At 53.0% G+C, this 19,119-nt stretch overlaps 1 protein-coding gene across 1 annotated transcript in view; it reads right to left on the bottom strand.

Annotated features, from left to right (window-relative positions):
• LOC142922805 (uncharacterized) overlaps positions 1 to 18,899 on the bottom strand; it is a 26,146-nt gene extending 7,247 nt beyond the window's left edge. The window contains exon 1 of the mRNA XM_076063742.1: positions 18,689 to 18,899. The gene's annotated coding sequence lies outside the window, so the exon portion shown is untranslated. The remainder of the gene's footprint in view (positions 1 to 18,688) is intronic.
• Between the last annotated feature and the right edge of the window lie 220 nt (positions 18,900 to 19,119).

The raw sequence follows: 19,119 nt of genomic DNA, 5'->3' as shown, positions 1-19,119 counted from the left end.
AGCACCTCCACCACCTCCACCTGCTCCACCTCCTCCACCTCCTCCACCTCCTCCACCAGGGCTCCACGTTAGTCGCCCGCTCTCAAGCTCCCTGCCTGTCCTGCTGATGTCGGATTGGGAGGTGAGGAAGGGTTCACGAACGGTCGAGGAATCCGGTGAGCTAGGAAGCGCTTGAGCAGGGAGGGAGTGCGAGTGGGTCTCGGTGTGTCTCTGTGTGTCTATGTGTCTCTGTGGGTGTCTGTGTGTCTCTGTGTGTCTATGTGTCTCTGTGGGTGTCTGTGGGTGTCTGTGAGTCTCTGTGGGTGTCTGTGAGTGTCTGTGGGTGTATCTGTGTCTCTGTGTGTCTATGTGGGTGTCTGTGAGTCTCTGTGGGTCTCTGTGTGTCTCTGTGGGTGTCTGTGGGTGTCTGTGGGTGTCTGTGAGTGTCTGTGGGTGTATCTGTGTCTCTGTGTGTCTATGTGGGTGTCTGTGAGTCTCTGTGGGTCTCTGTGTGTCTCTGTGGGTGTCTGTGGGTGTCTGTGGGTGTCTGTGTGTCTCTGTGTGTCTGTGGGTGTCTGTGGGTGTCTGTGGGTGTCTGTGGGTGTCTGTGGGTGTCTGTGAGTCTCTGTGCCTCTGTGGGTCTCTGTGGGTCTCTGTGGGTGTCTGTGGGTGTCTCTGTGTCTCTGTGTGTCTCTGTGGGTGTATGTGGGTGTATCTGTGTCTCTGTGTGTCTCTATGGGTGTCTGTGAGTCTCTGTGGGTGTCTGTGGGTCTCTGTGGGTGTCTGTGGGTGTATCTGTGTCTCTGTGTGTCTCTGTGGGTGTATGTGGGTGTATCTGTGTCTCTGTGTGTCTCTGTGGGTGTCTATGGGTGTCTGTGATTCTCTGTATCTCTGTGGGTCTCTGTGGGTGTCTGTGGGTGTATTTGGGTGTCTCTGTGTGTGTCTGTGTGTCTCTGTGGGTGTCTCTATGTCTCTGTGTGTCTCTGTGTGTTTCTGTGGGTGTCTCTGTGTGTCTCTGTGGGTGTCTGTGAGTCTCTGTGAGTCTCTGTGTGTCTCTGTGGGTGTCTGTGGGTGTCTGTGGGGGTCTGTGTGAGTCTTTGTGTATCTCTGTGGGTGTCTGTGGGTGTCTGTTGGGGTCTCTGTGTCTCTGTGTGTCTCTGTTTCTCTCTGTGGGTGTCTGTAGGTCTCTGTGGGTCTCTGTGGGTGACTGTAGGGGTCTGTGTGAGTCTCTGTGTATCTCTGTGGGTGTCTGTTGGGGTCTATGTGTCTCTGTGTGTCTCTGTGGGTGTCTGTGGGTGTCTCTGTGAGTCTCTGTGGGTGACTGTGGGTCTCTGTGTGTCTCTGTGGGTGTCTGTGAGTCTCTGTGGGTCTCTGTGTGTCTCTGTGGGTGTCTGTGGGTGTCTCTGTGTCTCTGTGTGTCTCTGTGGGTCTCTGTGGGTGTATCTGTGTCTCTGTGTGTCTCTGTGGGTGTCTGTTGGGATCTCTGTGTCTCTGTGTGTCTCTGTGGGTGTCTGTGGGTGTATCTGTGTCTCTGTGTGTCTCTGTGGGTGTCTGTGAGTCTCTGTGGGTCTCTGTGGGTGTCTGTGGGTCTCTGTGGGTGTCTGTGGGTCTCTGTGTGTCTGTGTGGGTGTCTGTGTGTCTCTGTGTGTGTCTGTGGGTGTCTGTGCGTATCTGAGTGTCTTTGTCGGTGTCTGAGGGTGTCTGTGGGTGTCTCTGTGTCTTTGTGTGTCTCTGTGGGTGTCTGTGAGTCTCTGTGGGTCTCTGTGTGTCTCTGTGGGTGTCTGTGGGTGTCTGTGAGTCTCTGTAAATCTCTGTGGGTGTCTCTGTGAGTCTCTGTGGGTGTCTCTGTGTCTCTGTGTGTCTCTGTGGGTGTCTGTGAGTCTCTGTGAGTGTCTGTGTGTCTCTGTGGGTGTCTGTGGGTGTCTCTGTGGGTGTCTGTGAGTCTCTGTGGGTGTCTGTGGGTCTCTGTGGGTGTCTCTGTGTCTCTGTGTGTCTCTGTGTGTGTCTGTGGGTGTCTCTGTGTGTCTCTGTGGGTGTCTGTGAGTCTCTGTGGGTCTCTGTGTGTCTCTGTGGGTGTCTGTGAGTCTCTGTGTGTCTCTGTGTGTGTCTGTGTGTCTCTGTGGGTGTCTGTGGGTGTATCTGTGTGTCTGTGTGTCTCTGTGGGTGTCTGTGAGTCTCTGTGTGTCTCTGTGTGTCTCTGTGTTTCTCTGTGGGTGTATGTCGGTGTATTTGTGTGTCTGTGTGTCTCTGTGGGTGTCTGTGAGTCTCTGTGGGTCTCTGTGGGTGTCTGTGGGTGTCTCTGTGTGTGTATGTGGGAGTCTTTGTGTGTCTCTGTGGGTCTCTGTGGGTGTCTGTGGGTCTCTGTGTGTCTCTGTGGGTGTCTGTGGGTCTCTGTGGGTGTCTTTGTGTCTCTGTGTGTCTCTATGGGTCTCTGTGTGTCTCTGTGGGTCTCTGTGTGCGTCTGTGGGTGTCTCTGTGTGTCTCTGTGGGTGTCTGTGGGTCTCTGTGGGTGTCTTTCTGTCTCTGTGTGTCTCTATGGGTCTCTGTGTGTCTCTGTTGAGTCTCTGTGGGTCTCTGTGGGTGTCTGTGTGTCTCTGTGGGTGTCTGTGAGTCTCTGTAGGTTTCTGTGTGTCTCTGTAGGTCTCTGTGTGTCTCTGTGTGTCTCTGTGTGTCTCTGTGGGTGTCTGTGTGTCTCTATGTGTCTCTGTGGGTGTCTGTGGGTGTCTGTGTGTCTCTGTGTGTCTCTGTGGGTGTCTGTGTATCTCTGTGGGTGTCTGTGAGTCTCTGTAGGTTTCTGTGTGTCTCTGTAGGTCTCTGTGTGTCTCTGTGTGTCTCTGTGGGTGTCTGTGTGTCTCTGTGTGTCTCTGTGGGTGTCTGTGGGTGTCTGTGTATCTCTGTGTGTCTCTGTGGGTGTCTGTGTGTCTCTGTGGGTGTCTGTGAGTCTCTGTGGGTGTCTGTGGGTCTCTTTGAGTGTCTCTGTGTCTCTGTGTGTCTCTGTGGGTGTCTGTCAGTCTCTGTGTGTCTCTATGTGTCTCTGTGGGTCTGTGTCTGTCTGTGGGTGTCTGTGAGTCTCTGTGAGTCTCTGTGGGTCTCTGTGGGTGTCTGTGTGTCTCTGTGGGTGTCTGTGAGTCTCTGTAGGTTTCTGTGTGTCTCTGTAGGTCTCTGTGTGTCTCTGTGTGTCTCTGTGGGTGTCTGTTTGTCAATGTGTGTCTCTGTGGGTGTCTGTGGGTGTCTGTGTGTCTCTGTGTGTCTCTGTGGGTGTCTGCGTGTCTCTGTGGGTGTCTGTGGGTCTCTGTGGGTGTCTGTGGGTGTCTGTGAGTCTCTGTGTATCTCTGTGGGTCTCTGTGGGTGTCTGTGAGTCTCTGTGTGTCTTTGTGTGTCTCTTTGGGTCTCTGTGTGTCTCTGTGGGTGTCTGTGTGTCTCTGTGTGTCTCTGTGGGTGTCTATGGGTGTCTGTGTGTCTCTGTGTGTCTCTGTGGGTGTCTGTGTGTCTCTGTGGGTGTCTGTGAGTCTCTGTAGGTTTCTGTGTGTCTCTGTAGGTCTCTGTGTGTCTCTGTGTGTCTCTGTGGGTGTCTGTGTGTCTCTGTGTGTCTCTGTGGGTGTCTGTGGGTGTCTGTGTATCGCTGTGTGTCTCTGTGGGTGTCTGTGTGTCTCTGTGGGTGTCTGTGAGTCTCTGTGGGTGTCTGTGGGTCTCTTTGAGTGTCTCTGTGTCTCTATGTGTCTCTGTGGGTCTCTGTGTGTCTGTGGGTGTCTGTGAGTCTCTGTGAGTCTCTGTGGGTCTCTGTGGGTATCTGTGTGTCTCTGTGGGTGTCTGTGAGTCTCTGTGTATCTCTTTGGGTCTCTGTGGGTGTCTGTGAGTCTCTGTGTGTCTCTGTGTGTCTCTTTAGGTCTCTGTGTGTCTGTGGGTGTCTGTGAGTCTCTGTTGAGTCTCTGTGGGTCTCTGTGGGTGTCTGTGTGTCTCTGTGGGTGTCTGTGAGTCTCTGTAGGTTTCTGTGTGTCTCTGTAGGTCTCTGTGTGTCTCTGTGTGTCTCTGTGGGTGTCTGTGTGTCTCTGTGAGTCTCTGTGGGTGTCTGTGAGTGTCTGTGTGTCTCTGTGTGTCTCTGTGGGTGTCTGTGTGTCTCTGTGGGTGTCTGTGAGTCTCTGTAGGTTTCTGTGTGTCTCTGTAGGTCTCTGTGTGTCTCTGTGTGTCTCTGTGTGTCTCTGTGGGTGTCTGTGGGTGTCTGTGTATCTCTGTGTGTCTCTGTGGGTGTCTGTGTGTCTCTGTGGGTGTCTGTGAGTCTCTGTGTGTGTTTGTGGGTCTCTTTGAGTGTCTCTGTGTCTCTGTGTGTCTCTGTGGGTGTCTGTCAGTCTCTGTGTGTCTCTATGTGTCTCTGTGTGTCTGTGGGTGTCTGTGAGTCTCTGTGAGTCTCTGTGGGTCTCTGTGGGTGTCTGTGTGTCTCTGTGGGTGTCTGTGAGTCTCTGTAGGTTTCTGTGTGTCTCTGTAGGTCTCTGTGTGTCTCTGTGTGTCTCTGTGGGTGTCTGTTTGTCTCTGTGTGTCTCTGTGGGTGTCTGTGGGTGTCTGTGTGTCTCTGTGTGTCTCTGTGGGTGTCTGCGTGTCTCTGTGGGTGTCTGTGGGTCTCTGTGGGTGTATTTGTGTCTCTGTGTGTCTCTATGGGTCTCTGTGTGTCTCTGTGGGTCTCTGTGTGCGTCTGTGGGTGTCTCTGTGAGTCTCTGTGGGTGTCTATGGGTCTCTGTGGGTGTCTGTGAGTGTCTGTGAGTCTCTGTGTATCTCTGTGGGTCTCTGTGGGTGTCTGTGTGTCTGTGGGTGTCTGTGAGTCTCTGTTGAGTCTCTGTGGGTCTCTGTGGGTGTCTGTGTGTCTCTGTGGGTGTCTGTGAGTCTCTGTTGAGTCTCTGTGGGTTTCTGTGTGTCTCTGTGGGTCTCTGTGGGTGTCTGTGGGTCTCTGTGTGTCTCTGTGTGTCTCTGTGGGTGTCTCTGTGTGTGTCTGTGGGTGTCTTTGTGTGTCTCTGTGGGTCTCTGTGGGTGTCTGTGGGTCTCTGTGTGTCTCTGTGTGCGTCTGTGGGTGTCTGTGGGTGTCTGTGGGTCTCTGTGGGTGTCTTTGTGTCTCTGTGTGTCTCTATGGGTCTCTGTGTGTCTCTGTGTGTCTCTATGGGTCTCTGTGTGTCTCTGTGGGTCTCTGTGTGCGTCTGTGGGTTTCTCTGTGAGTCACTGTGTGTCTCTGTGTGTCTCTGTGGGTGTCTGTGTGTCTCTGTGGGTGTCTGTGAGTCTCTGTAGGTCTCTGTGTGTCTCTGTGTGTCTCTGTGTGTCTCTGTGGGTGTCTGTGGGTGTCTGTGTATCTCTGTGTGTCTCTGTGGGTGTCTGTGTGTCTCTGTGGGTGTCTGTGAGTCTCTGTGTGTGTTTGTGGGTCTCTTTGAGTGTCACTGTGTCTCTGTGTGTCTCTGTGGGTGTCTGTCAGTCTCTGTGTGTCTCTGTGTGTCTCTGTGGGTCTCTGTGTGTCTGTGGGTGTCTGTGAGTCTCTGTGGGTGTCTGTGAGTCTCTGTAGGTTTCTGTGTGTCTCTGTAGGTCTCTGTGTGTCTCTGTGTGTCTCTGTGGGTGTCTGTTTGTCTCTGTGTGTCTCTGTGGGTGTCTGTGGGTGTCTGTGTGTCTCTGTGTGTCTCTGTGGGTGTCTGCGTGTCTCTGTGGGTGTCTGTGGGTCTCTGTGGGTGTCTTTGTGTCTCTGTGTGTCTCTATGGGTCTCTGTGTGTCTCTGTGGGTCTCTGTGTGCGTCTGTGGGTGTCTCTGTGAGTCTCTGTGGGTGTCTATGGGTCTCTGTGGGTGTCTGTGGGTGTCTGTGAGTCTCTGTGTATCTCTGTGGGTCTCTGTGGGTGTCTGTGAGTCTCTGTTGAGTCTCTGTGGGTCTCTGTGGGTGTCTGTGTGTCTCTGTGGGTGTCTGTGAGTCTCTGTGTCTCTGTGTGTCTCTGTGGGTCTCTGTGGGTGACTGTGTGTCTCTGTGGGTGTCTGTGGGTGTCTCTGTGTCTCTGTGTGTCTCTGTGGGTGACTGTGTGTCTCTGTGTGTTTCTGTGGGTGTCTGTGGGTGTCTGTGGGACTCTGTGGATGTCTGTGGGTGTCTCTGTGTCTCTGTGGGTCTCTGTGGGTGTCTGTGAGTCTCTGTTGAGTCTCTGTGGGTCTCTGTGGGTGTCTGTGTGTCTCTGTGGGTGTCTGTGAGTCTCTGTGTCTCTATGGGTGTCTGTGGGTCTCTGTGGGTCTCTGTGGGTCTCTGTGGGTGTCTGTGGGTCTCTGTGGGTGTCTGTGGGTGTCTCTGTGTCTCTGTGTGTCTCTGTGGGTGTATGTGGGTGTATCTGTGTCTCTGTGTGTCTCTGTGGGTGTATGTGGGTGTATCTGTGTCTCTGTGTGTCTCTATGGGTGTCTGTGATTCTCTGTATCTCTGTGGGTCTCTGTGGGTGTCTGTGGGTGTATGTGGGTGTCTCTGTGTGTGTCTGTGTGTCTCTGTGGGTGTTTCTGTGTCTCTGTGTGTCTCTGTGTGTTTCTGTGGGTGTCTCTGTGTGTCTCTGTGGGTGTCTGTGGGGGTCTGTGTGAGTCTCTGTGTATCTCTGTGGGTGTCTGTTGGGATCTCCGTGTCTGTGTGTGTCTCTGTGGGTGTCTGTGGGTGTCTGTGGGTGTCTCTGTGTCTCTGTGTGTCTGTGTGGGTGTCTGTGGGTGTATCTGTGTCTCAGTGTGTCTATGTGGGTGTCTGTGAGTCTCTGTGGGTGTCTGTGGGTGGCTGTGAGTCTCTGTGGGTGTCTGTGGGTGTCTCTGTGTCTCTGTGTGTCTCTGTGGGTGTCTGTGGGTGTCTGTGGGTGTATCTGTGTGTCTGTGTGTCTCTGTGTGTCTCTGTGGGTGTCTGTGCGTCTCTGTGTGTCTCTGTGGGTGTCTGTGGGTGTCTGTGAGTCTCTGTGGGTGTCTGTGGGTCTCTGTGGGTGTCTCTGTGTCTCTGTGTGTCTCTGTGTGTGTCTGTGGGTGTCTCTGTGTGTCTCTGTGGGTGTCTGTGAGTCTCTGTGGGTCTCTGTGTGTCTCTGTGGGTGTCTGTGAGTCTCTGTGTGTCTCTGTGTGTGTCTGTGTGTCTCTGTGGGTGTCTGTGGGTGTATCTGTGTGTCTCTGTGGGTGTCTGTGAGTCTCTGTGGGTCTCTGTGTGTGTCTGTGGGTGTCTGTGAGTCTCTGTGGGTCTCTGTGTGTGTCTGTGGGTGTCTGTGAGTCTCTGTTGAGTCTCTGTGGGTCTCTGTGGGTGTCTGTGTGTCTCTGTGGGTGTCTGTGAGTCTCTGTTGAGTCTCTGTGGGTCTCTGTGGGTGTCTGTGTGTCTCTGTGGGTGTCTGTGAGTCTCTGTAGGTTTCTGTGTGTCTCTGTAGGTCTCTGTGTGTCTCTGTGTGTCTCTGTGGGTGTCTGTGTGTCTCTGTGTGTCTCTGTGGGTGTCTGTGGGTGTCTGTGTATCTCTGTATGTCTCTGTGGGTGTCTGTGTGTCTCTGTGGGTGTCTGTGAGTCTCTGTGTGTGTCTGTGGGTCTCTTTGAGTGTCTGTGTGTCTCTGTGGGTGTCTGTGAGTCTCTGTAGGTTTCTGTGTGTCTCTGTAGGTCTCTGTGTGTCTCTGTGTGTCTCTGTGGGTGTCTGTTTGTCTCTGTGTGTCTCTGTGGGTGTCTGTGGGTGTCTGTGTGTCTCTATGTGTCTCTGTGGGTCTCTGTGAGTCTCTGTGGGTGTCTATGGGTCTCTGTGTGTCTCTGTGGGTGTCTGTGGGTGTCTGTGAGTCTCTGTGTATCTCTGTGGGTCTCTGTGGGTGTCTGTGAGTCTCTGTGTGTCTCTGTGGGTCTCTGTGGGTGTCTGTGGGTCTCTGTGTGCGTCTGTGGGTGTCTCTGTGTGTCTCTGTGGGTGTCTGTGGGTCTCTGTGGGTGTCTTTGTGTCTCTGTGTGTCTCTGTGGGTGTCTCTGTGTGTGTCTGTGGGTGTCTCTGTGTGTCTCTGTGGGTCTCTGTGGGTGTCTGTGGGTCTCTCTGTGTCTCTGTGTGCGTCTGTGGGTGTCTCTGTGTGTCTCTGTGGGTGTCTGTGGGTCTCTGTGGGTGTCTTTGTGTCTCTGTGTGTCTCTACGGGTCTCTGTGTGTCTCTGTGGGTCTCTGTGTGCGTCTGTGAGTTTCTCTGTGAGTCACTGTGGGTGTCTTTGGGTCTCTGTGGGTGTCTGTGGGTGTCTGTGAGTCTCTGTGTATCTCTGTGGGTCTCTGTGGGTGTCTGTGAGTCTCTGTGTGTCTCTGTGTGTCTCTTTGGGTCTCTGTGTGTCTGTGCGTGTCTGTGAGTCTCTGTTGAGTCTCTGTGGGTCTCTGTGGGTGTCTGTGTGTCTCTGTGGGTGTCTGTGAGTCTCTGTAGGTTTCTGTGTGTCTCTGTAGGTCTCTGTGTGTCTCTGTGTGTCTCTGTGGGTGTCTGTGGGTGTCTGTGTGTCTCTGAGTGTCTCTGTGGGTGTCTGTGTGTCTCTGTGGTTGTCTGTGAGTCTCTGTAGGTTTCTGTGTGTCTCTGTAGGTCTCTGTGTGTCTCTGTGTGTCTCTGTGGGTGTCTGTGTGTCTCTGTGTGTCTCTGTGGGTGTCTGTGGGTGTCTGTGTATCTCTGTGTGTCTCTGTGGGTGTCTGTGTGTCTCTGTGGGTGTCTGTGAGTCTCTGTGGGTGTCTGTGGGTCTCTGTGAGTGTCTCTGTGTCTCTGTGTGTCTCTGTGGGTGTCTGTCAGTCTCTGTGTGTCTCTATGTGTCTCTGTGGGTCTCTGTGTGTCTGTGGGTGTCTGTGAGTCTCTGTGAGTCTCTGTGGGTCTCTGTGGGTGTCTGTGTGTCTCTGTGGGTGTCTGTGAGTCTCTGTAGGTTTCTGTGTGTCTCTGTAGGTCTCTGTGTGTCTCTGTGTGTCTCTGTGGGTGTCTGTTTGTCTCTGTGTGTCTCTGTGGGTGTCTGTGGGTGTCTGTGTGTCTCTGTGTGTCTCTGTGGGTGTCTGTGTGTCTCTGTGGGTGTCTGTGAGTCTCTGTGTGTGTCTATGGGTCTCTGTGGGTGTCTGTGAGTGTCTGTGGGTGTCTTTGTGGGTGTCTCTGAGTCTCTGTGTGTGTCTCTGTGGATCTCTGTGAGTCTCTGTGTGTCTCTGTGAGTCTCTGTGTGTCTCTTTGGGTGTCTGTGAGTCTCTGTGGGTCTCTGTGGGTGTCTGTGAGTCTCTGTGGGTGTCTGTGGGTCTCTGTGGGTGTCTCTGTGTGTGTCTGTGGGTCTCTGTGTTTCTCTGTGGGTGTCTGTGTGTCTCTGTGTGTGTGTGGGTGTCTGTGTGTCTCTGTGTGTGTGTGTGGGTCTCTGTGCGTCTCTATGGGTGTCTGTGAGTGTCTGTGTATGTGTGTGTGTCTCTGTGTGTGTGTGTGGGTGTCTGTGAGTGTCTGTGGGTGTCTGTGAGTCTCTGTGGGTGTCTGTGAGTCTCTGTGGCTGTCTCTGTGGGTGTCTCTGTGGTTGTCTCTGTGGGTGTCTGTGGGTCTCTGTGGGTGTCTGTGGGTCTCTGTGTGTCTCTGTGGGTGTCTCTGTGGGTCTATGTGAGTGTCTGTGAGTCTCTGTGAGTCTCTTTGGGTCTATGTGAGTGTCTGTGAGTCTCTGTGTCTCTCTGTTGGTGTCTCTGTGGGTGTCTGTGGGTATCTGTGGGTGTCTGTGAGTGTCTGTGGGTGTCTTTGTGGGTGTCTCTGAGTCTCTGTGTGTGTCACTGTGGATCTCTGTGAGTCTCTGTGTGTCTCTGTGAGTCTCTGTGTGTCTCTTTGGGTGTCTGTGAGTCTCTGTGGGTCTCTGTGGGTCTCTGTGAGTGTCTGTGTGTCTCTGTGGGTGTCTGTGAGTCTCTGTGGGTGTCTGTGGGTCTCTGTGGGTGTCTCTGTGTGTGTCTGTGGGTCTCTGTGTTTCTCTGTGGGTGTCTGTGTGTCTCTGTGTGTGTGTGGGTGTCTGTGTGTCTCTGTGTGTGTGTGTGCGTCTCTGTGTGTCTCTATGGGTGTCTGTGAGTGTCTGTGTATGTGTGTGTGTCTCTGTGTGTGTGTGTGGGTGTCTGTGAGTGTCTGTGGGTGTCTGTGAGTCTCTGTGTGTGTCTCTGTGGATCTCTGTGAGTCTCTGTGTGTCTCTGTGAGTCTCTGTGTGTCTCTTTGGGTGTCTGTGGGTGTCTGTGTGTCTCTGTGGGTGTCTGTGAGTCTCTGTGGGAATCTGTGTGTCTCTGTGTGTCTCTGTGAGTCTCTGTGTGTGTCTATGGGTCTCTGTGGGTGTCTGTGAGTGTCTGTGGGTGTCTTTGTGGGTGTCTCTGAGTCTCTGTGTGTGTCTCTGTGGATCTCTGTGAGTCTCTGTGTGTCTCTGTGAGTCTCTGTGTGTCTCTTTGGGTGTCTGTGAGTCTCTGTGGGTCTCTGTGGGTCTCTGTGAGTGTCTGTGTGTCTCTGTGGGTGTCTGTGAGTCTCTGTGGGTGTCTGTGGGTCTCTGTGGGTGTCTGTGTGTGTGTCTGTGGGTCTCTGTGTTTCTCTGTGGGTGTCTGTGTGTCTCTGTGTGTGTGTGGGTGTCTGTGTGTCTCTGTGTGTGTGTGTGGGTCTCTGTGCGTCTCTATGGGTGTCTGTGAGTGTCTGTGTATGTGTGTGTGTGTCTCTGTGTGTGTGTGTGGGTGTCTGTGAGTGTCTGTGGGTGTCTGTGAGTCTCTGTGGCTGTCTCTGTGGGTGTCTCTGTGGGTCTATGTGAGTGTCTGTGAGTCTCTGTGAGTCTCTTTGGGTCTATGTGAGTGTCTGTGAGTCTCTGTGGGTCTCTGTGGGTCTCTGTGAGTCTCTGTGTGTGTCTCTGTGGATCTCTGTGAGTCTCTGTGTTTCTCTGTGAGTCTCTGTGTGTCTCTTTGGGTGTCTGTGTGTCTCTGTGGGTCTCTGTGAGTCTCTGTGTGTGTCTCTGTGGATCTCTGTGAGTCTCTGTGTTTCTCTGTGAGTCTCTGTGTGTCTCTGTGGGTGTCTGTGAGTGTCTGTTGGTGTCTCTGTGGGTATCTGTGGGTCTCTGTGGGTCTCTGTGGGTGTCTGTGAGTCTCTGTGTGTCTCTGTGGGTGTCTCTGTGGGTATCTGTGGGTCTCTGTGAGTGTCTGTGGGTGTCTCTGTGTGTGTCTGTGGGTGTCTGTGAGTCTCTGTGGGTGTCTGTGAGTCTCTGTGTGTCTCTGTGGGTGTCTCTGTGGGTATCTGTGGGTCTCTGTGGGTCTCTGTGGGTCTCTGTGGGTGTCTCTGTGTGTCTCTGTGGGTGTCTGTGAGTCTCTATGGGTCTCTGTGAGTGTCTGTGGGTGTCTCTGTGGGTGTCTCTGTGTGTCTCTGTGGGTGTCTGTGAGTCTTTGTGGGTGTCTCTGTGGGTCTCTGCGTGTGTCTCTGTGGGTGTCTCTGTGTGTCTCTGTGGGTGTCTGTGAGTTTCTGTGGGTCTCTGTGAGTCTCTTTGGGTCTCTGTAGGTGTCTCTGTGTGTCTCTGTGGGTGTCTTTGGGTCTCTATGGGTGTCTGTGAGTGTCTGTGGGTGTCTGTGTGTCTCTGTGGGTCTCTGTGGGTCTCTGTGGGTGTCTCTGTCGGTGTCTGTGTGTGTCTCTGTGAGTCTTTGTGTGTCTCTGTGGGTGTCTGTGAGTCTCTATGGGTCTCTGTGATTGTCTGTGGGTGTCTCTGTGGGTGTCTGTGAGTGTCTGTGGGTGTCTGTGAGTCTCTGTGGGTGTCTTTGAGTCTCTGTGTGTGTCTCTGTGGGTCTCTGTGAGTGTCTGTGAGTCTCTGTGGGTGTCTCTGTGGGTCTCTGTGGGTGTCTGTGTGTCTCTGTGGGTGTCTGTGAGTCTCTGTGGGTGTCTTTGAGTCTCTGTGTGTGTCTCTGTGGGTCTCTGTGAGTGTCTGTGAGTCTCTGTGGGTGTCTCTGTGGGTCTCTGTGGGTGTCTGTGAGTGTCTGTGGGTGTCTGTGAGTCTCTGTGGGTGTCTTTGAGTCTCTGTGTGTGTCTCTGTGGGTGTCTCTGTGTGTCTCTGTGAGTCTCTATGGGTGTCTGTGGGTCTATGTGTGTCTCTGTGTGTCTCTGTGGGTGTCTGTGAGTCTCTGTGGGTCTCTGTGAGTCTCTTTGGGTCTCTGTGGGTGTCTCTGTGTGTCTCTGTGGGTGTCTAAGGGTCTCTGTGGGTGTCTGTGAGTGTCTGTGGATGTCTCTGTGGGTGTCTCTGAGTCTCTGTGTGTGTCTCTGTGGATCTCTGTGAGTCTCTGTGTGTCTCTGTGAGTCTCTGTGTGTCTCTTTGGGTGTCTGTGAGTCTCTGTGGGTGTCTGTGAGTGTCTGTGGATGTCTCTGTGGGTGTCTCTGAGTCTCTGTGTGTGTCTCTGTGGATCTCTGTGAGTCTCTGTGGGTCTATGTGAGTCTCTGTGTGTCTCTGTGAGTCTCTGTGGGTGTCTGTGGGTGTCTGTGAGTCTCTGTGGGTGTCTGTGGGTCTCTGTGGGTCTCTGTGTGTCTCTGTGGGTGTCTGTGGGTGTCTGTGGGTCTCTGTGTGTCTCTGTGAGTCTCTGTGTGTGTCTGTGGGTGTCTGTGTGTCTCTGTGTGTGTCTGTGGGTCTCTGTGGGTGTCTGTGGGTCTCTGTGTGTCTCTGTGAGTCTCTGTGGGTCTCTGTGTGTCTCTGTGAGTCTCTGTGTGTCTCTGTGGGTGTCTGTGTGTCTCTGTGAGTCTCTGTGGGTCTCTGTTGGTGTCTCTGTGGGTGTCTGTGGGTGTCTGTGAGTCTCTGTGAGTCTCTGTGCGTGTCTGTGAGTCTCTGTGGGTGTCTCTGTGAGTGTCGCTGTGTGTCTCTGTGGGTGTCTGTGAGTCTCTGTGGGTGTCTGTGAGTCTCTGTGGGTCTCTGTGTGTCTCTGTGCCTGTCTCTGTGGGTGTCTGTGAGTCTCTGTGGGTCTCTGTGTGTCTCTGTGGGTGTCTCTGTGAGTGTCGCTGTGTGTCTCTGTGGGTGTCTGTGAGTCTCTGTGGGTCTCTGTGTGTCTCTGTGGGTGTCTCTGTGGGTGTCTCTGTGTGTCTCTGTGGGTATCTGTGAGTGTCTGTGGGTGTCTGTGAGTCGCTGTGGGTCTCTGTGTGTGTCTCTGTGTGTGTCTGTGGGTCTCTGTGAGTCTCTGTGGGTCTGTGTGAGTGTCTGTGGGTGTCTCTGTGGGTCTCTGTGTGTGTCTTTGTGGGTCTCTGTGGGTGTCTGTGAGTCTCTGTGGGTCTCTGTGGGTGTCTGTGAGTCTCTGTGGGTCTCTGTGTGTCTCTGTGCCTGTCTCTGTGGGTATCTGTGAGTGTCTGTGGGTGTCTCTGTGGGTGTCTGTGGGTGTATGTGAGACTCTGGGGGTCTCTGTGATTCTCTGTGAATCTCTGTGTGTCTCTGTGAGTCTCTGTGGGTCTCTGTGAGTCTCTGTGTGTCTCTGTGGGTGTCTGTGTGTCTCTGTGGGTATCTGTGAGTGTCTTTGATTCTCTGTGGGTCTCTGTGGGTCTCTGTGGGTCTCTGTGGGTGTCTCTGTGGGTCTCTGTGGGTGTCTCTGTGGGTCTCTTTGGGTGTCTGTAAGTGTCTGTGAGTCTCTGTTAGTCTCTGTGAGTCTCTGTGAGTGTCTGTGGGTGTCTCTGTGGGTCTCTGTTGGTCTCTCTGTGTGTCTCTGTGGGTGTCTGTGAGTCTCTGTTGGTCTCTGTGGGTCTCTGTGGGTGTCTGTGGGTCTCTGTGGGTGTCTCTGTGTGTGTCTGTGTGTCTCTGTGTGTGTCTGTGGGTGCCTGTGTGTCTCTGTGGGTGTTTGTGGGTCTCTGTGAGTCTCTGTGGGTGTCTGTGAGTATCTGTGGGTGTCTGTGAGTCTCTGTGGCTGTCTCTGTGGGTGTCTCTGTGGTTGTCTCTGTAGGTGTCTGTGTGTCTCTGTGGGTGTCTTTGAGTCTCTGTGGGTGTCTCTGTGGGTCTCTGTGGGTGTCTCTATGGGTGTCTCTGTGTGTCTCTGTGAGTCTCTGTGGGTGTCTCTGTGGGTGTCTGTGTGTCTCTGTGGGTCTCTGTGGGTGTCTCTGTGGGTGTCTCTGTGGGTGTCTCTGTGGGTGTCTGTGAGTGTCTGTGGGTGTCTCTGTGGGTGTCTGTGAGTCTCTGTGTGTGTCTCTGTGTGTGTCTCTGTGGATCTCTGTGAGTCTCTGTGTGTCTCTGTGAGTCTCTGTGTGTCTCTTTGGGTGTCTGTGAGTCTCTGTGAGTCTCTGTGAGTCTCTGTGTGTCTCTTTGGGTCTCTGTGAGTCTCTGTGGGACTCTGTGGGTGTCTGTGAGTCTGTGTGTGTGTATGTGTGTCTCTGTGTGTGTCTGTGGGTGTCTGTCTGTCTCTGTGTGTCTCTGTGGGTGTCTGTGGGTCTCTGTGAGTCTCTGTGGGTCTCTGTTAGTGTCTGTGAGTCTCTGTGGGTCTCTGTTAGTGTCTGTGAGTCTCTGTGGGTCTCTGTGTGTGTCTCTGTGGGTCTCTGTGAGTGTCTGTGAGTCTCTGTGGGTCTCTGTTAGTGTCTGTGAGTCTCTGTGGGTCTCTGTTAGTGTCTGTGAGTCTCTGTGGGTCTCTGTGTGTGTCTCTGTGGGTCTCTGTGAGTGTCTGTGAGTCTCTGTGGGTCTCTGTTAGTGTCTGTGGGTGTCTTTGTGGGTCTCTGTTGGTGTCTCTGTGTGTCTCTGTGAGTCTTTGTGGGACTCTGTGGGTCTCTGTGAGTCTCTGTGTCTCTGTGAGTGTCGCTGTGAGTCTCTGTGTGTCTCTGTGTGTCTCTATGAGTCTCTGTGAGTCTCTGTGGGTCTCTGTGAGTCTCTGTGAGTATCTGTGAGTCGCTGTCTGTCTCTGTGAGTCTCTATGAGTCTCTGTGTGTCTCTGTGAGTCTCTGTGAGTCTCTGTGAGTTTCAGTGAGTCTCTGTGAGTCTCTGTGTGTCTCTGTGAGTCCCTGTGAGGCTCTGTGAGTCTATGTGGGCCTCTGTGGGTGTCTGTGAGTCTCTGTGAGACTCTCTGGGCCTCTGTGTGTCTCTGTGAGTCTCTGTGTGTCTCTGTGTGTCTCTGTGAGTTTCTGTGTCTCTGTGAGTCTCTGTGAGTCTCTGTGTGTCTCTGTGTGTCTCTGTGAGTCTCTGTGAGTCTCTATAAGTGTCTGTGTGTTTCTGTGGGTCTCTGTGTGTCTCTGTGTGTCTCTGTGGGTCTCTGTGTGTCTCTGTGAGTCTCTGTGGGTCTCTGTGTGTCTCTGTGAGTCTCTGTGAGCCTCTGTGAGTCTCTGTGTGTCTCTGTGTGTCTCTGTGATTCTCTGTGTGTCTCTGCGAGTGTCTGTGAGTCTCTGTGGGTCTCTGTGTGTCTCTGTGAGTCTCTGTGAGTCTCTGTGTGTCTCTGTGAGTCTGTATTGGGTCTGTATTGTCAGTTTCGGTGGGTCCCTGTGGGTCTGGATGGTACTTTTTGGGTCTGAGTGAGTTGCTGATTGAGTGAGAGGCGGAGTGGTTGAGTGAGTGAGTGAGTGTCTGAGTGAGTGACTGAGTGAGTGAGTGAGTGACTGAGTGTCTCTGTTGGTGTCTCTGTGGGTGTCTGTGGGTGTCTGTGTGTCTCTGTGGGTGTCTGTGGGTGTCTGTGGGTCTCTGTGTGTCTTTGTGGGTGTCTGTGGGTGTCTGTGAGTCTCTGTGGGTCTCTGTGAGTGTCTGTGAGTCTCTGTGGGTCTCTGTTGGTGTCTCTGTGGGTGTCTCTGTGGGTGTCTGTGAGTCTCTGTGGGTCTCTGTTGGTGTCTCTGTGGGTGTCTCTGTGGGTCTCTGTGAGTCTCTGTGGGTGTCTGTGGGTCTCTATGGGTCTGTTTGTGTCTCTGTGGTTCTCTGCGAGTCTCTGTGGGTCTCTGTGGGTCTCTGTGAGTCTCTGTGGATCTCTATGGGTCTGTTTGTGTCTCTGTGAGTCTCTGTGCGTCTGTGTGTGAGTTTCTGTGGTTCTCTGTGGGTCTCTGTGAGCCTCTGTGGGTCTCTTTGAGTCTCTGTGAGTCTCTGTGGGTCTCTGTGGGTCTCTGTGCGTGTCTGTGGGTCTGTGTGAGTCTCTTTGGGTCTCTGTGACTCTCTGTGAGTCGCTGTGGGTCTCTGTGGGTCTCTGTGAGTCTCTGTGGGTCTTTGTGAGTCTATGTGGGTCTCTGTGAGTCTCTGTGGGTCTCTGTGAGTCTCTGTGGGTCTCTGTGAGTCTATGTGGGTCTCTGTGAGTCTCTGGGGGTCTCTGTGAGTCTCTATGGGTCTCTGTGTGTGAGACTCTGTGGGTCTATCTGAGTCTCTATGAGTCTCTGTGTGTCTCTGTGTGTCTCTGTGAGTCTCTATGTGTCTCTATGTGTCTCTATGGGTGTCTGTGAGTCTCTGTGAGTCTCTGTGTGTCTCTGTGGGTGTCTGTGTGTCTCTGTGAGTCTCTGTGAGTGTCTGTGTGTCTCTGTGGGTCTCTGTGAGTCTCTGTGGGTCTCTGTTAGTCTCTGTGTGCCTCTGTGGGTCTCTGTGTGTCTATGTGAGTCTCTGTGAGTCTCTGTGAGTGTCTGTGTGTCTCTGTGGGTCTCTGTGAGTCTCTGTGGGTCTCTGTTAGTCTCTGTGTGCCTCTGTGGGTCTCTGTGAGTCTCTGTGTGTCTCTGTGAGTCTCTGTGAGTCTCTGTGTGTCTCTGTGAGTCTCTGTGGGTCTCTGTTAGTCTCTGTGTAGAAGTCTCTGTGGGTCTCTGTGTGTCTCTTTGAGTCTCTGTGAGTGTATGTGTGTCTCTGTGGGTCTCTGTGAGTCTCTGTTAGTCTCTGTGTAGGAGTCTCTGTGGGTCTCTGTGTGTTTCTTTGAGTCTCTGTGTGCCTCTGTGTGTCTCTGTGGGTCTCTGTGAGTCTCTGTGAGTCTCTGTGGGTCTCTGTGTGTCTCTGTGAGTGTCTCTGTGAGTCTCTGTGAGTCTCTGTGGGTCTCTGTGTGTCTCTGTGAGTCTCTGTGGGTCTCTGTGGGTCTCTGTGTGTCTCTGTGAGTCTCTGTGGGTCTCTGTGAGTCTCTGTGAGTCTCTGTGTGTCTCTGTGAGTCTCTGTGGGTCTCTGTGAGTCTCTGTGAGTCTCTGTGTGTCTCTGTGTGTCTCTTTGAGTCTCTGTGAGTGTATGTGTGTCTCTGTGGGTCTCTGTGAGTCTCTGTGTGTCTCTGTGAGTCTCAGTAAGTCTCTGTAGGTCTCTGAGTCTCTGTGTGTCTCTGTGGGTCTCTGTGGGTCTCTGTTAGTCTCTGTGTAGGAGTCTCTGTGGGTCTCTGTGTGTTTCTTTGAGTCTCTGTGTGCCTCTGTGTGTCTCTGTGGGTCTCTGTGAGTCTCTGTGAGTCTCTGTGGGTCTCTGTTAGTCTCTGTGTAGGAGTCTCTGTGGGTCTCTGTGTGTTTCTTTGAGTCTCTGTGTGCCTCTGTGAGTCTCTGTGAGTCTCTGTGAGTCTCTGTGGGTCTCTGTGAGTCTCTGTGAGTGTCTCTGTGAGTCTCTGTGGGTCTCTGTGTGTCTCTGTGAGTCTCTATGAGTCTCTGTGAGTCTCTGTGTGTCTCTGTGAGTCTCTGTTTGTCTCTGTGAGTTTCTGTGAGTCTCTGTGAGTCTCTGTGTGTCTCTGTGAGTCTCTGTGCGTCTCTGTGTGTCTCTGTGAGTCTGTATTGGGTCTGTATTGTCAGTTTCGGTAGGTCCCTGTTAGTCTGGATGGTACTTTTTGGGTTAGAGTGAGTTGCTGATTGAGTGAGAGACGGAGTGGTTGATTGAGTGAGTGAGTGTCTGAGTGAGTGACTGAGTGAGTGAGTGAATGAGTGTCTGAGTGAGTGAGTGTGTGTCTGAGTGAGTGTCTGAGTGAGTGAGTGTCTGAGTGAGTGAGTAAGTGTCTGAGTGAGTGTCTGAGTGAGTGAGTGTCTGAGTGAGTGAGTGAGTGTCTGAGTGAGTGAGTGTTTGAGTGAGTGAGTGAGTGTCTGAGTGACTGAGTGAGTGAGTGACTGAGTGAGTGACTGAGTGAATGAGTGAGTGTCTGAGTGAGTGAGTGACTGAGTGAGTGACTGAGTGAGTGAGTGACTGAGTGAGTGAGTGACTGAGTGTCTGAGTGAGTGAGTGTGTGTCTGAGTGAGTGTCTGAGTGAGTGAGTGACTGACTGAGCGAGTGACTGAGTGGGTGAGTGACTGGGTGAGTGGGTGGGTGGATGAGTGAGTGGCTGACTGAGTGACTGAGTGAGTGTCTGAGTGCGTGAGTGAGTGTCTGAGTGAGTGAGTGAGTGACTGAGTGAGTGACTGAGTGACTGAGTGAGTGTCTGAGTGAGTGAGTGACTGAGTGAGTGTCTGACTGAGTGAGTGACTGACTGACTGAGCGAGTGACTGACTGAGTGAGTGACTGAGTGACTGAGTGAGTGTCTGAGTGAGTGAGTGAGTGACTGAGTGACTAACTGAGTGAGTGAGTGACTGAGTGAGTGACTGAGTGAATGAGTGAGTGTCTGAGTGAGTGAGTGAATGAGTGAGTGTATGAGTGAGTGAGTGAGTGTCTGAGTGAGTGACTGAGTGACTGACTGAGTGACTAACTGAGTGAGTGAGTGAGTGACTAACTGAGTGACTGAGTGAGTGTCTGAGTGAGTGAGTGGGTGAGTGACTGAGTGAGTGAGTGTCTGAGTGAGTGAGTGGGTGAGTGACTGAGTGAGTGAGTGTCTGAGTGAGTGAGTGAGTGGGTGAGTGACTGGATGAGTGGGTGGTGAGTAACTGAGTGACTGAGTGACTGAGTGACTGAGTGAGTGACTGACTGAGTGACTAAATACCTGTGTGATCTGGACAGAAGGTTACGGATCGCCTGGTCGTGATTCGATAGCTGACGGGAGCAGGAACCGCTACAGTAGCGGAAGAATATCACCTCGAGTGAGTCGAACCCCAGACCCAGGTCTCGAACTCGGACTTCCAGCTGACGTAGGGAGCAAGCGCTGGCCCCTCGGCCCTTTCCACGTTCCTTGACGGGTGGCCGAGGCTATGGAGGGTGAGGGAGAGCGGGGGGAGGGGGTGTGAAGGAGGCACGGTGGATTGTGAGCGGATTGTTCACTCACTCAGTCACTCAGTCACTCAGTCACTCACTCAGTCACTCACTCAGTCACTCACCCACCCACCCACCCACTCACTCACCCACTCACCCACTCACCCACCCACTCACCCACTCACTCACTCAGCCACTCACTCACTCAGTCACCCACTCAGTCAC

Source organism: Petromyzon marinus, unplaced genomic scaffold (genome assembly GCF_048934315.1).
Source record: "Petromyzon marinus isolate PM22_M1 ecotype Great Lakes invasive population unplaced genomic scaffold, UKy_Petmar_22M1.pri1.0 PM_Scaffold_177, whole genome shotgun sequence".
Lineage (NCBI taxonomy): Eukaryota > Metazoa > Chordata > Hyperoartia > Petromyzontiformes > Petromyzontidae > Petromyzon > Petromyzon marinus.
The sequence above is the reverse complement of the archived record's forward strand: the minus strand, read 5'-3'. Positions and strand labels throughout refer to the sequence as shown.